This window comes from Oryx dammah, unplaced genomic scaffold (assembly GCF_014754425.2).
Source record: "Oryx dammah isolate SB20612 unplaced genomic scaffold, SCBI_Odam_1.1 HiC_scaffold_17, whole genome shotgun sequence".
Classification (NCBI taxonomy): domain Eukaryota; kingdom Metazoa; phylum Chordata; class Mammalia; order Artiodactyla; family Bovidae; genus Oryx; species Oryx dammah.
Window position 1 is genome coordinate 23821395 of NW_024070201.1, and position 12439 is coordinate 23833833.

The window sequence follows — 12439 nt, forward strand, 5'->3', positions numbered from 1 at the left end:
AGGTGTTCTGCAGGGTGGGGTGCTGGATTAACGAAGTAACATCCAGAAATCCCTGGAGCCGTGACTGGCACTTAGTAACCAAGAAGGTGAGGGCTGGACCCTCAGTCCCCCGCCTTGCTTGAGTCTCATCTCTGCTTTGGCCCCGCGGCTCTGAGTTCTACAGTGTGGTGTCCATGGCCCTGCCATCGAGGGGTTGAGTGGGCTGGGAGGTGGTGCAAAGGATGTCGCCGTCCTTCTGAGCTTGTGATGGTGAGCCGCCGGTCCTGGCATCCTTGGCGTTGTGCCCTGGGCTGCTGACACAGGAGAATGTGCTATTAACTGAGGGTGGAAAGTGGGCTGCCGCCGCCCCATAGGCTGGAGCCTGGGGCTGTGCCCTGGGTGGAAAACTGTGGGGTCCGAGGAGATCAGGGACGGAGAGAATGTTCCCGCATGCTTTCCTCCCTCGCTCTCACTGGCAGCCCCTGGCTCCCGATCTGACACGCTTTCAGGAGGCTTCACCTCTCTCCCTCTCTCTCAGACCTCCAGGATTAAGGTGCTGCCTCCCAATTTCCTACTGTTCTCTTGTGTAAAGCTGCCAGCATAACACAAACAGAAAAGTCAAGACAAAACAATCAGAGTGGGAGATTTTGATGTCAGGAGGCTGTGAATGTGATAGTGAAGAACATGATGAAATAACAGGCTACAGGATTTATTTTATTCTGTTGGTAAGCCAGCAGGCTAGAGTGTTGGTAAAGGTTAGGTACCTGCTTGTGGTAGTCGCTTTTCTTCTTGCGGGGTGGGGGTGGCAGGTGATGGGCAGAAGGGCACGGAGAGGAAGGAGGGGGAGAGTGCAGGGAAGGGAGGCAGGCAGGAAGGTGTGTGATAGAATCACATCAGTGTGCTTTCCTTGTGACTTGGTTCCAAGCTGGGGAGAGGGGAGCCTGTTGGGGTGACAGACAGTTGGAGTGAAACTTTGTAAAGTTATGGTCCCTGCAGTGCCTGCTGAGATGTAACAACAGTGTCAGATGTAGCCTGATGGATTGATGGAAAGCCCACACAGAGATGCTACCTGGGTAAATCAAATGGGGCTTACCTGCCTAAAGGATCCGGAAGGAAGTCAGAACAGTCAGAGGGCCTGCTGGATAAGGAGATCTGTCTCCAGGCAGATGCAGGAGCAAGTGCTGGATTCTAAAACCTCCCCAGCAGGCTCACATCGCAGAAGATAGTAATGTCTGAGGGAGGGAGGGTCTCTTTAGCGTTGGACTCTCCTTCTCTAAATTTCCCTGGTGGCTTAGATGATAAAGAATGTGCCTGCAATGTGGGAGACCTGGGTTCAATCCCGGGGCTAGAAAGATCCCCTGGAGAAGGGGATGGCAACCCACTCCAGTATTCTTGCCTGGAGGATTCTGTGGACAGAGTAGCCTGGCAGGCCCCAGTCCATGGGGTCTCAAGAGTTGGACACGACGGAGTGAATAGCACTTTGTTTAAGCTTGGTCTCTGTTCTGTCTCCTCTCTCCCTGGAACCTCTGGATCTCCTGCAGACAAGCCCTCGGATCAGCACTGTGTGTCCTGCACACACACAGGAGGAGCTCTGGTCTGGCTCTTGCAGGCATCCTCGGAAACCCCAGAGGTGGTCTCAGCCCTGTCTCTGCACTCAGGACTGCAGCCCTGTTCAGAGGCTCCTCAGGCCAGGTCCAGAGTGCATGACCATGTCGCTGAGCCATCAGGTCCTGCCTGGCCCTTGCCTTGGCCTCTTTCAGGTGGCCAGCTGCACGGTTTTTGGTGGCTGACCATGTAGAGGGCCAGTAACTGTTGGTTAGGCCACTTGGAGAATTTAGCTGTTGCCCTGAATTCTTGGTCCTTTCTCATCATTCTGCCAGCTTTAGGCACCGCTGAGGTCATACCAGATTCTATTTGGAAAAGAGCATCCAGTGGGATAATGATAGCCATAGTAGTAATATTTTTTTTAATGTACTTAAATTTATTTTTATTTATTTATTTTTTGACCACACCATGGCAGTCCACTCCAGTACTCTTGCCTGGAAAATCCCATGGACGGAGGAGCCTGGTGGGCTGCAGTCCATGGGGTAGCTAAGAGTCGGACACGACAGAGCGACTTCACTTTGACTTTTCACTGTCATGTATTGGAGAAGGAAATGGCAACCCACTCCAGTGTTCTTGCCTGGAGAATCCCAGGGACGGGGGAGCCTGGTGGGCTGCCGTCCACGGGGTCGCACAGGGTCGGACACGACTGAAGCGACTTAGCAGCAGCAGTTGCAGCATGCGGTGTGCAGGATTTTAGTTCCCCAACCAGGGACTGAACTCATGCCCTCTGCAATGGAAGTGCAGATTCTTAACCACTGGACCACCCGGGAAGACCCAGCAGTAATATTAATGCCTTTTATCAGTTGCCCCACTGTTTCCTTTGCAAAGCACCTGTTTTAGGAGTATTTGTTTATTTTTGTCTGTGCTGGGTCTTTGATGCTGTGTGGACCTTTCTCTAGTTACGGTGACCAGGAGCGCTCTTCGTTGTAGTGCACAGGCTTCTCACGGTGGTGAGCATGGTCTGTAGGGCTCATGGGCCTCAGTACTTGCAGCACGTGGGCTTGGTAATTGCGGTTCCCGGGCTCCAGAACGCAGGCTCAGTAGTTGTGGCGCCTGGGCTTAGTTTCTCTGTGGCATGTGGGATCTTCCTGTACCAGGGCTCGAACCTGTGTCTCCTGCATCGACAGGCGGATTCTTAACTCCTGAGCCACCAGGGAAGCCCCTGCAAACCGCCTTTAATGACTTTATCTCTCTTAACCTCCCAGCCTCCCTTCAGGGGGTGCAGGTCTTTCATTCCATACCGGTGATGGTTAAGTCTGAGAACCTCTGAAAGCTAAAAACGCTTTGTGTAAGTTTGCAGCGAACTCATTTAGTGGCGAAACCTGATCTGAACTGAACTGATGTGAGGCTATATTTATCTCGCCTATTTTGAATATTCATATGTTTTGCCGCAAAAATATTAATGTGTTTGATTACAGAGTGGTTCCCTAGACTACTCTGGGCCTGGTGTACACTCAAGGCCTCATAGTACCTTTTTAAAATCTGAACAGTTCGGATTTCCAAAGCACCAAGGATTTGGGTAAGGGATTGTCACCATCATTAGCTCCAACTTACAGATGAGGAAAATGGGCTTTGAGTGAGTAAGTGACATGCCCAAGGTCACATAGCTATCTATAAATGGCTAGAGACAGGAGCTCGGCTCTCCTTCTAATTCGCAGTCCCGGGTGCTCCATGCCAGGCCTTATAAGCACATGGGCATTGCCATTCTAGGTCAGATCCATCTGACCTAGTCTTTGGGCGCCAATACCATCCCTAAGATACCACCGTTGGAGGCTGCCACTCTTCTTCCTTGACGTCAATCCTAAAGGTCAGGTGGAGCCTGGCGTCTCTTTAATAGCTATTTACGGCTGCTCTGTCATTCACAGATTTGCCCAAATCCTTGCTGAAACCATTTCTGTTTCCAGGAAGTATCCTTTGGGGGATGATGCACAACTTAAGTTTATAAGCTCCTGGGCTCCTGGAAATCTAGTCTGTTCAGGAGGTCACTGGCTGGGAAGATGGGAAGATGGCTTTGTGGTGTTGTGTCCTGCTGTTTGGGAGGGGTTCTGTATTTTTTGTTTTTCAGTTCTGTCACTATTGTCTCTATTTTTAATCTGGAGTTTAACGTCTTAATTTGTAAAACCAGGCCCTCGGATGAGCTATTTCTGGTTTGTTTAACTCTTAAAAAAAGAGAAAAACTTCTCCTTTGCTCCTTTGGCACTCACTTATATCTTCATGAAGTCATTTTGGTTATTTGAATTTTGCTCTGTTTTGGAATCTGGTTTGGCAGTCAGCCAGCTGAAATAGAGGGTCAGTTTGATTTGATTCCGTCTGCTCTGACTTTGTTTTTTAATGCTTCAACCTGCTTAGGGTTACTGAGTCATCTGCAATATAGACTGAACTCTTGGGAAGTTTGAAGATGAGTTCTTTTATTTTCTTTCTAATGGAAGAAAGTTGCCTACTCTTTCATCTCAGTGAAAAGTCCCATTTTAACTCGCTGTCACTATTGGTTGGAGCTGCTAATTGCTAGAAGGAGAGGGGAAGAAAGCTTTAGTTCAGCAGTACTTTTCCCTCCTGCTTGTTCTAGGAAAGCTATTTATGACTCTTTAAAATAGTGATTATCCTAAACTGTTAAAATCAAACCTCCATTCACAGCTCGGATTTCTTGCTAATTCAGGGGAAAAACATTTCTAGTTATTTTAATTCAAAAAAATTAATGACTTTAAAACAAGTCCAACCGAAAGCCCACGTGTGAGACATAAAAAGTCTTGCTAAATGAATACAGGCGTGCCTCAATTTGCCCATTGGAAGGTTCTGGAATTTTCCACGATAAGTAAAGGTTTTTGTAGTCAAATTCTGTTTTGGCGGTTTTAAGTGAAAACTCTGACTCAGTGGCATCTATTTTGTTAGTAAGGAAAATCTACCTCCGCATCCCCGCTCCCCACCTTCCAGCACCACATTTTACACTTAGTGATGGGCATTTTGAGCAACTTATACTATCTGGGTCAGAATCTCAATTTCACCACTTACCCGCTGTGTGACTATGGTTACGTTACTTAACCTTTCTTTGCTTGTATAGTAACCCAGTACCTACTCACTGGGTTGTTGCAGGAATTAAACACTAAATATTTGTCATGAGCATGGAAGAATAGCAGAGAGCAAGTGTTTGCTGTTGTATTTTTGCGGCCCTTATTGGTGTGAAGCTGGCAGTGCCGGGTAAAATTTGCGTTCCTGTTGGTTGAGGTCCTGCTTGCCCTCAGAGGTGTCCATTTATCCAGCACCTGAGAACTGCTGGTGTTTTTGCAGCTGGTTCACCGTGAGCACCCGCATTTCCCCCAAAAAAGTTGATCTCTTGAGGCACTGTGGCCAGGGTACTCTTTGTCCCATTGACCTGAAGCCTGATGAGTCATTGCAGCCTTCTTTTAAATTTAGCTGGGCAGCACTCCACTGTCATCAGTTACGAATGCTGAGGCCACTCACCAGTGCCGGGTCCTATCGCGTGTGCACATGGCCAGGCCAGCAAATCACTGTGATGGGAGCACGGATGCCTCCTCACCTAGAGGAGTCTGGGCTTTGGGGGCGGCATGCTGCAGAGCCCCTTCCCGTCCCCACCCTGCAGTGCAGGATGCTTCTAAGGGCAGATTCAGCAAATATCGCCTTGAGTGCTTGATACACGCGCTAAGTGCATTCGTAGTCAGTATCTGCTCAGAACCTCTAGCCACCCACGGGGGTTAGATATTTGTTTCCCATTCCCTGATGGGCAGAGGGAAGCCTGAGAGGTTAACGGACTGTTCCCTGGTGAGACGGTGAAGGGTGGCACCAGGGTTTGTGCCCAGGTCTTGGCTTCATGTTCATACTTGTTTCTACAATGTCCTGCTTGGATCTTCAGCCCCTGATGGAATCAGAAGGGAAGGGGGGATACAGGAAGGACCAGCTCCGTGTTCCTTGAAGTTGCTAACCAGAAGGCTCACCGCTTGGCCAGTTCTGGCCTCCTGGCTTTGTCCGGTGGCTTGAGAAGACGGAGGGAGAGTACTGATTACCTGGAAGGGTTTGTGTCTTAGGGGGCCGGGGTCACAGGAGTCCATCATCTCTTGCAGACACAGGGAGAGGCCAGCTTCTAGCGATAAAGGGGGTTTATGCTGACTTCAAAAACAGAAAAAAAGAGAGAGAAAAAGAAACCCACTTACAAAAATAAACATCCCGTGCCGTTAATTTCATGCCAGCATAATCAGAAATACCCCTTTCTACTGTTTCCCCTTAAAAACCCCCGTGTCCTTATTATGCTGGCTCAGTCTGGAAAAACTCTGGTTGGGTTTTGCCTATGTGAGGCTTATCTCTGCAGCTGCCAAGAGGGAATCCAGTACTTGATCGTCAGCATGGAAACTTCGGCTAACAACTTACAGAAACCTGCTTGGTTCTAAATTTCTTGCCCTCTTTCAACTCTTGTCCTCAAGACATGACCTTCTTCGGCAGGGACAGAATGTGCCCAGCTTTGTAGTGGGAAGAATCCAGGTTAGATGAGAGAAAGAACTCCCTGAAACAGTGGGGGCATTACTGGAGATTTTATTAGAGTATGCAGTCACAGAAGTTTTGATGGGAGGAGGAGGAGTCGTGGGCCATTGGAAGGAGTATTTCGAGGTCTTCCCTCTTTAGGGTCATTTAGATCCTCCGAGGTGATAAGTAAGGGTGTATACACCAGGCATGCTAAGAATGAGACAGACACCCCACCACCCCTGACTGCACGCAGACAAGGTGTGTAGAGCAGGGGTATAAAGACGGATCTCAAACTTGGGTTTGAATGCCCACGCCTCGTGGTGGATCTGGGCAGATTTGGGTAGATGGCTTCACCTGGCTGAACGGTCAGGCGCCCCTTCTGTAAAATGAGGTTGTAGCCCCCTTACCTCTCAATGTGGTGCAAACATGTTAAATGGGGTGCCATGTAACATGAAGCACCCAGCAGGGACTCACATGTGAGGCTGCCCCCAACCCCCCCCCACGCTTCCCGCTTCTCCTGTGACCCCAGCCTGACAAGGGAGCCTCTCACTCCAAGCCCCCAGCCACCCTCTCCTGCCGTTGGTCTCTAAGTGGATTAGCCGAGCGTTGTGATCTTAATGCCATTAGGTCTGTTGGCACAACTCTCCTTGCCATAGTGAGAAGCAGATGTGGCCGAGTGTAATGGCCCTCGGTGATCCATCAGGCCTGGAGCTGGGGGAAACATTATGAGTGTTAATTTGGGGGAGTCTTTTTATGGTAGCTGGGGGAAATGTGGAGGGATTGTTGGAAATGTATTTATTTAAGCCGTTCAGCAGGTTAGATGCTGCCGGGGGTCTACAGTGGCTGAAGCTCCCACCTCCCTCCACCCACCGCCCCCAACCCCTCCTTTAAAGAAGGCCCCTCCCCAGCCCTGCAGCCCAGGCCTGATTGCTTCCAGAGTTGGAGAGACAGCTTAGCAGGCTCTTGTTTCTTGCTGATGTACCTTATTAGTAGCACCTGGCATCATAACCCGCTAATGGGAACCAGCGCTCTCCTCCTGCGTGGCCAGTGACAAGTAGCCCTGTCAGCCGGAGCTCGCCGTGCGAGGAAGTTCCTATTAGCTTTATGGTCAGGAGAACTTGTCCTGTTCAGGAAATGAATGTTGCCGCTAAAGGTCCTCGGCCCTGACCCTGGCGGCGTAACCTGTGCGGGCTGGGGAGACCCCGCTCAGGATGCTTGGGATTTCAGCCCCTCTCTGGTTCTTGTCATATGTAAAGAGGGAATCATTGTGGTATGTTGCAGCCTTGAACTTTTGATTTATGCAGCGAGGGCGACTTAACCGTTTCCATGCCTGGGCGGCCGTGTGGTGACAGAGCTCAGGGTGTGCGCCTAGGTGTTGGGGGGCGGAGGACGGAGCCCTCGTGCTGGCCGGCAGAGTGGCCGATGGAACGTCAGGAGGACACTTTGCTTGCTTTTCCTTCCCGGAAAAGCACCTTCAGGGGTGCTTGTTGCCTGCGGAAGTGTGTACCTGGGTTTGAATCCATTCTCTGCCTGTTCGGAGCTCCGTGATAGATACCCAGCCACCCGCTTCCTCATCTGCGCCAGGAAGTTAATAACGTCACTTTCCTATGTGCTGCCATGATGATGTTCCTAGGAGGGTGCACACGGGACCCCCGGGCCAGGCATGTGGCCTGGTCTCAGGGCACAGTGTCGGGAGGGATGTGCGTGTTTCCTTTTTGCTCATCATAACATGGTTTGAAAAACGGAAGAGAATGGCAGAGCACTTTTTTCGAATATCAAGACCGTTTCTCTCCCTCATCACAGGCTAAACTCTTTACGGAAAGACTGCTTAGGTGGCTTCTCCTTCTGTCTTTTTCAACCTGTGAGTAACGTTTGTAAATGTGACATTTGTGGAGAACAGCAGCATTTGACCTCATTCTCGAGGTGAGCTCTGGCCTGACTCTTTGAGAAGAGGCATTTGTGAGTTGTCTGGCAAAAGGATAGGCCGTCACTTTTGCTGCCGCCGCTGCCTTGCTAAAGGCCCCTGGTGACAAAGGGGTGAACTGCACCAGGGTCGCCAGGAAAGGGTGGGCCTGGCAGGGGAGGGAGGGCTGGGACGGGACGCCTCCGGAACTGCGAAACAGACCTGTCCCTCCGTCTCTGGCATTTATGGCATCGTTGACAGTAGTTCAAGGAAAAATAAAAATAAGTTCTTACCGACTGTGTGGTTGGGTGCAGAGTGAAGGACAGGCGTGGTCAGCGGTGCCGGCAACTGATGACCGCGGTAACTCTCTGGTAACTCTCTGTTACCCAGAGTTTTGGGGAGTGGGACCCTGGGTTGGTGCGGGGCACACACACTCTGGGAGGACGTTCTTACTCCCCTCAACCCTCTCTCCATCCTTTTACGTAAACAGCGGCTCCTGCCCCTCTTGGAGCAGGTGAAAGCTGCTTTGAGGGTGTTCGCAGAGTAGGGATTGGAAATGTTCAATGCAAAAGTGAAATCGTGACAGTTGTCCCCTCGATTCTCTGCTAAATTAAGGATCTGCTAACATTTCTGAGTCTACCTCCTTATATACCCCCACCCCCGTCCCCTTGGCAGAAGGGATAAAGCCGGTACCTAAAAACAATGTGAAGCCGCTGCTAAATCGAGTGACTCTAAAAACATTTTTCTTTCCTTGAAGTTGAGCGTGGAAAACCAGGGCTGGACTCTGGAGCGCTGCAGACCCATTTAGGGCCCGGGGCTGGCCCCTTCCTCAATTCCTAGTACAATGGTTTTCATTGCCACCAGCACCCCCCCTTCCTTCCCCCCTTCATAATTATCCACTATTTTACTTTTTGTGTCCTGACAGCTACAGAGTGGGTTTTGTGTTTTGAGCTGAGTAGCTGCTAAATATTCCCCAGAAGCCAGATTCAGTGGCTCGAGGGAGGGGATAGGCCAAATCTTGGCATCTCCTGTTGCAAAAAGTGAAAAATATTTCTGTTTGCAGTTAATTTTAGTGGCAAGCAGATCATGTTAACTGGATGTAATTGCTTCCAGATATGGCGGAGGGTTTTGTGTGTTGAGATGAAGGGTCTGGTAAGTGCTTACTTCCTGTGTAAATTAGCCTATTCCATTCAGACTTTCATTCTGGCCAGCCCTGGATTCTGTCATCCTCCCGTTTCCCCCTCCCCAGCCCACAGCCTGGTGTGAGAAGCAGCTTGCTCTGTCTGTCCATCCGTCTGAGTGCAATTCTTTTGTCACTTGGAGCCACTCACCTCTTGGTACTTGATGCAAATTTGCCCTTAAAATAATGAGAAGGGTTTGAAAAGATGCCAGCCGGGCCTGTTTCTTTCTGGGCAAAGGCAGATCTGCCAAACCCGGGGGCAGGTAGTCTGTATCTGCTGGTCCCATGGATGGTGTCCAGAACCCACAACTACTGGTTTTCCTTGGATTTTTTTTCCCCTGCTGCCCGCTGACCCCTACTCTCACCTTGGAGGATACCTTTTTCAACCTTTCTGAACAAAGCACACTCCAATGGTTCTGAATCCCAGAAAAATGAAATGGCTGTTGCAAGGAGGAGAAAGTTTGGGCCATGAATTCTAGCCATGGAAGGTTCTCTTAGATACGAAGCCACCACTCTTGCAAAGCAGGTTGGACCAACATACACACACACCTGCCCCTCCCTGAAAAACAGGAGAGGCAAATCCACCCAGGGAATCTTCTCCACGTTCCTGTGGGTTTCTAGGGTTGGAATCGAGGGAAAAGTGTTAAGATTCATGTTCTCCTAAATTCCGATTTTGTCCTGTGGCCAGTCTTATATTCTTAGTGCTATTTGCATAAGAGATTGCTGTTTATCTTCCTATATCAACTCCACTGATAACCCCTGTGGTCTGTTTAACAATCTGTGAGGAGTAGATTACTTGATAAATGCCGGTTTTTCCAATATGCAAAGATAAACTGTTCGGGTCAGGGTGAGGGGTGGAATGAGGAAGGAGAGACCAGGTGGGGAGCTCGGACCCCTTTTCAGATAGGGTGGAAACGTGTGAGGGGAGCTGACAGCAGAAAACAGGTATTTTGTAAAACACAGCCGCTGCCTTTATCACAGTTTATCAGCTTCCTGCCCTCCTCTGCCTTTCTCCCCCTCCGTGTGGACAGGCAGCCTCTGAGAACATTTCACTGAGTGGGCTGTCGAGGCCCGTGTTCATACAAGATGGGAGAGGGTGTAGGTAATCTTTGCTTCTTCAGTTTCTGTCTTTTTCTCCATCCTCTCCCCCTCCCACAAGTTGTAGGCTGATAAGTAATGCGTGCTGACTAAAAATACGTAAATCTGAAATCTTCAAGGGATGGACTTTTCCTACCTGCCCTGAATTTGCTGGTTTAAGCAGAGTGCCTGGTTGGGGAAGAAGCGAGGTGAAAACTTCTGACCCCATTGCCTAGTCAATAAGCTGTCTGAGAATCAAACAAAAGAGTTTGGACTGGCTGCTAAGGCTTGGAACCCAACTGATAGCTTTGTTTTGATGTCCTTGTAATGTTTGCAGATCACAGACGGGGCTATTTAGAGCAGGGGTATCTACGGGGACAGACTTACTGGGAAGTTGAAACAGTGAGCACAAAGTCCAGGAGATGCTGAAGATAGTGAAATACAGCCCAGGAATTGGGGTGGGGGTGGCAGGAAAGAGGCTCTCTGGGAGGTGATGGAAATGGTGTTCTCTAGGAATGATATGCAGTGATGGGAAGAACGCAGAGTTCAGAGGAAGACATCCTGGATGAAAACCCAGACTCCAGATTTACTAGCTGGATGCCTCGAACAAGTTACAAATAAGGGCCTTTCTGTGCGCTTATTTCCTTGTTCTCTTAAAATGTGGCCAGTATACCTTTTAGGTGGTTATTTGGATAAAATAATGTTTAAAGAGGAAATTCCCTGCCGGGTCAGTGGATAAGACTTGATGCTTTCACTGCTGTGGGCCTGGGTTCCATCCCTGGTCAGGGAACTAAAATCTTACAAGCTGCATAGTATGGCCAAAAAAAAAAAAAGTATAACAGAGAGAAGGCACTGCATAAATAGGCACTTCTGAGCCTTAGAACTAGGCCCTTAGAAGCCTTCTATTTTGGCCAAAGGGAGCGACGATGAAAGAAACCAGTGAAATTATTTATTTTGGGCACTGCTAAGTGGAAGGTAGTACTGACTGATCTTATGCTAGCAGTCAGCAGGTGAAATAATAGATGAATAATTTGAGTGCTTCCCAGGTGGCTCAGTGGTAAAGAAACCCCCTGCCAACGCAGGAGACGCAGGTTTGATCCCTGAGTGGGAAGAACCCTGGGAGAAGTAAATGGTAACCCACTCCGGCATTATTCCCTGGGAAATCCCATGGGTGGAGGAGCCTCGTGGGCTGCAGTCCAGGGGGTCGCAAAAGAGTTGAACGCGACTTAGTAATTAAGCAAACAAACAAATTTGAGCGCATAGTGAATATGAAGGTCTCCATTTGGAAAGTGCTACTTGCTGTTGTGAAGAAGCTTCTGTATCTAATACGTGATCACTTAATCCTCTGATGTGGCCCAGGCCCCAAGCATTTTGGAAATCTTTCGGAATCCTTTCTGAAGCCTGTGCCACATTCTTATGCCTCGTCTTCTGGGGGTGTAGATTTGACTTTTGGAAATGGTTGAAATAATTCAGTGACAAATCTGGTGAATATAGTATGTGATGACATGGGTGACTGTGGCTGACTCTGAAGGCAGATTTTTGGAGAGGGTGTGTAGAGAGGGCATGTCAGCTCAGCCCAGGGTGCATGGGGCCTTACTTCTTGTGTGGGAGGTGAACAGGGCCAAGGGACTTGTGAGTTCCAACCGATGACCCTGAAGGAGTCGCTGCCACTGACTGCACCCCTACCCTCACCCACCCCCTCGAGGCCTGGGACAGACTCATCTCATTGCTGGAGTGTTTCTGCATTTGTGGTTTGGCCTCCTGTGAGTTTGGGCTCCCAAGAGGAATTTCTGGTGTTAAAAAAAAAAAAATCTACCCCATCACAAGTCAGTGTTGCTGGAAGTCAGGAAGAATGGATTGAGTTTGCACATATATTCTCCAAGGGGATGGGCACAGGAGGCTTTAGGGGCCCCAGTGAATCCTGACTTCCATCTCTTGGGAAGGTTAAAGGAGCTGCTGTGTTAAAATCCTATCCTGGTGCCCAGCACCTCCTCAGCGTGGCTAGTCCCCTTTTCTGACATCCTTACTTGTCCTCATCACCGCGAGGCTGGAGGGAGGAATATTTGACTTGCCTCTCCGTGGGAACCACCACTGGCTGTCAGTCAGTTCCATTCACCTTGGGATTGTCTGTCAGACCTGGATCTTTTGTGACGGCTGTGCAGGGGGTCAGAGAGGAGGGCAACCCTCAGACCCTCTCCTTCTCTCTCCTCGCTTTCTACATT

The 12439-nt window shown here is 49.5% G+C and overlaps 1 protein-coding gene and 1 long non-coding RNA gene across 3 annotated transcripts in view; both read left to right on the forward strand.

The window, feature by feature from the left end:
- Positions 1–12439, forward strand: part of ZBTB16 (zinc finger and BTB domain containing 16) — a 203869-nt gene that overhangs the window by 7248 nt on the left and 184182 nt on the right. The window lies entirely within an intron of this gene.
- LOC120876271 lies at positions 1500–10876 on the forward strand. Its single transcript, XR_005724133.1, has 2 exons — positions 1500–9666; positions 9711–10876. It is a non-coding gene; the product is annotated as an uncharacterized LOC120876271 (long non-coding RNA).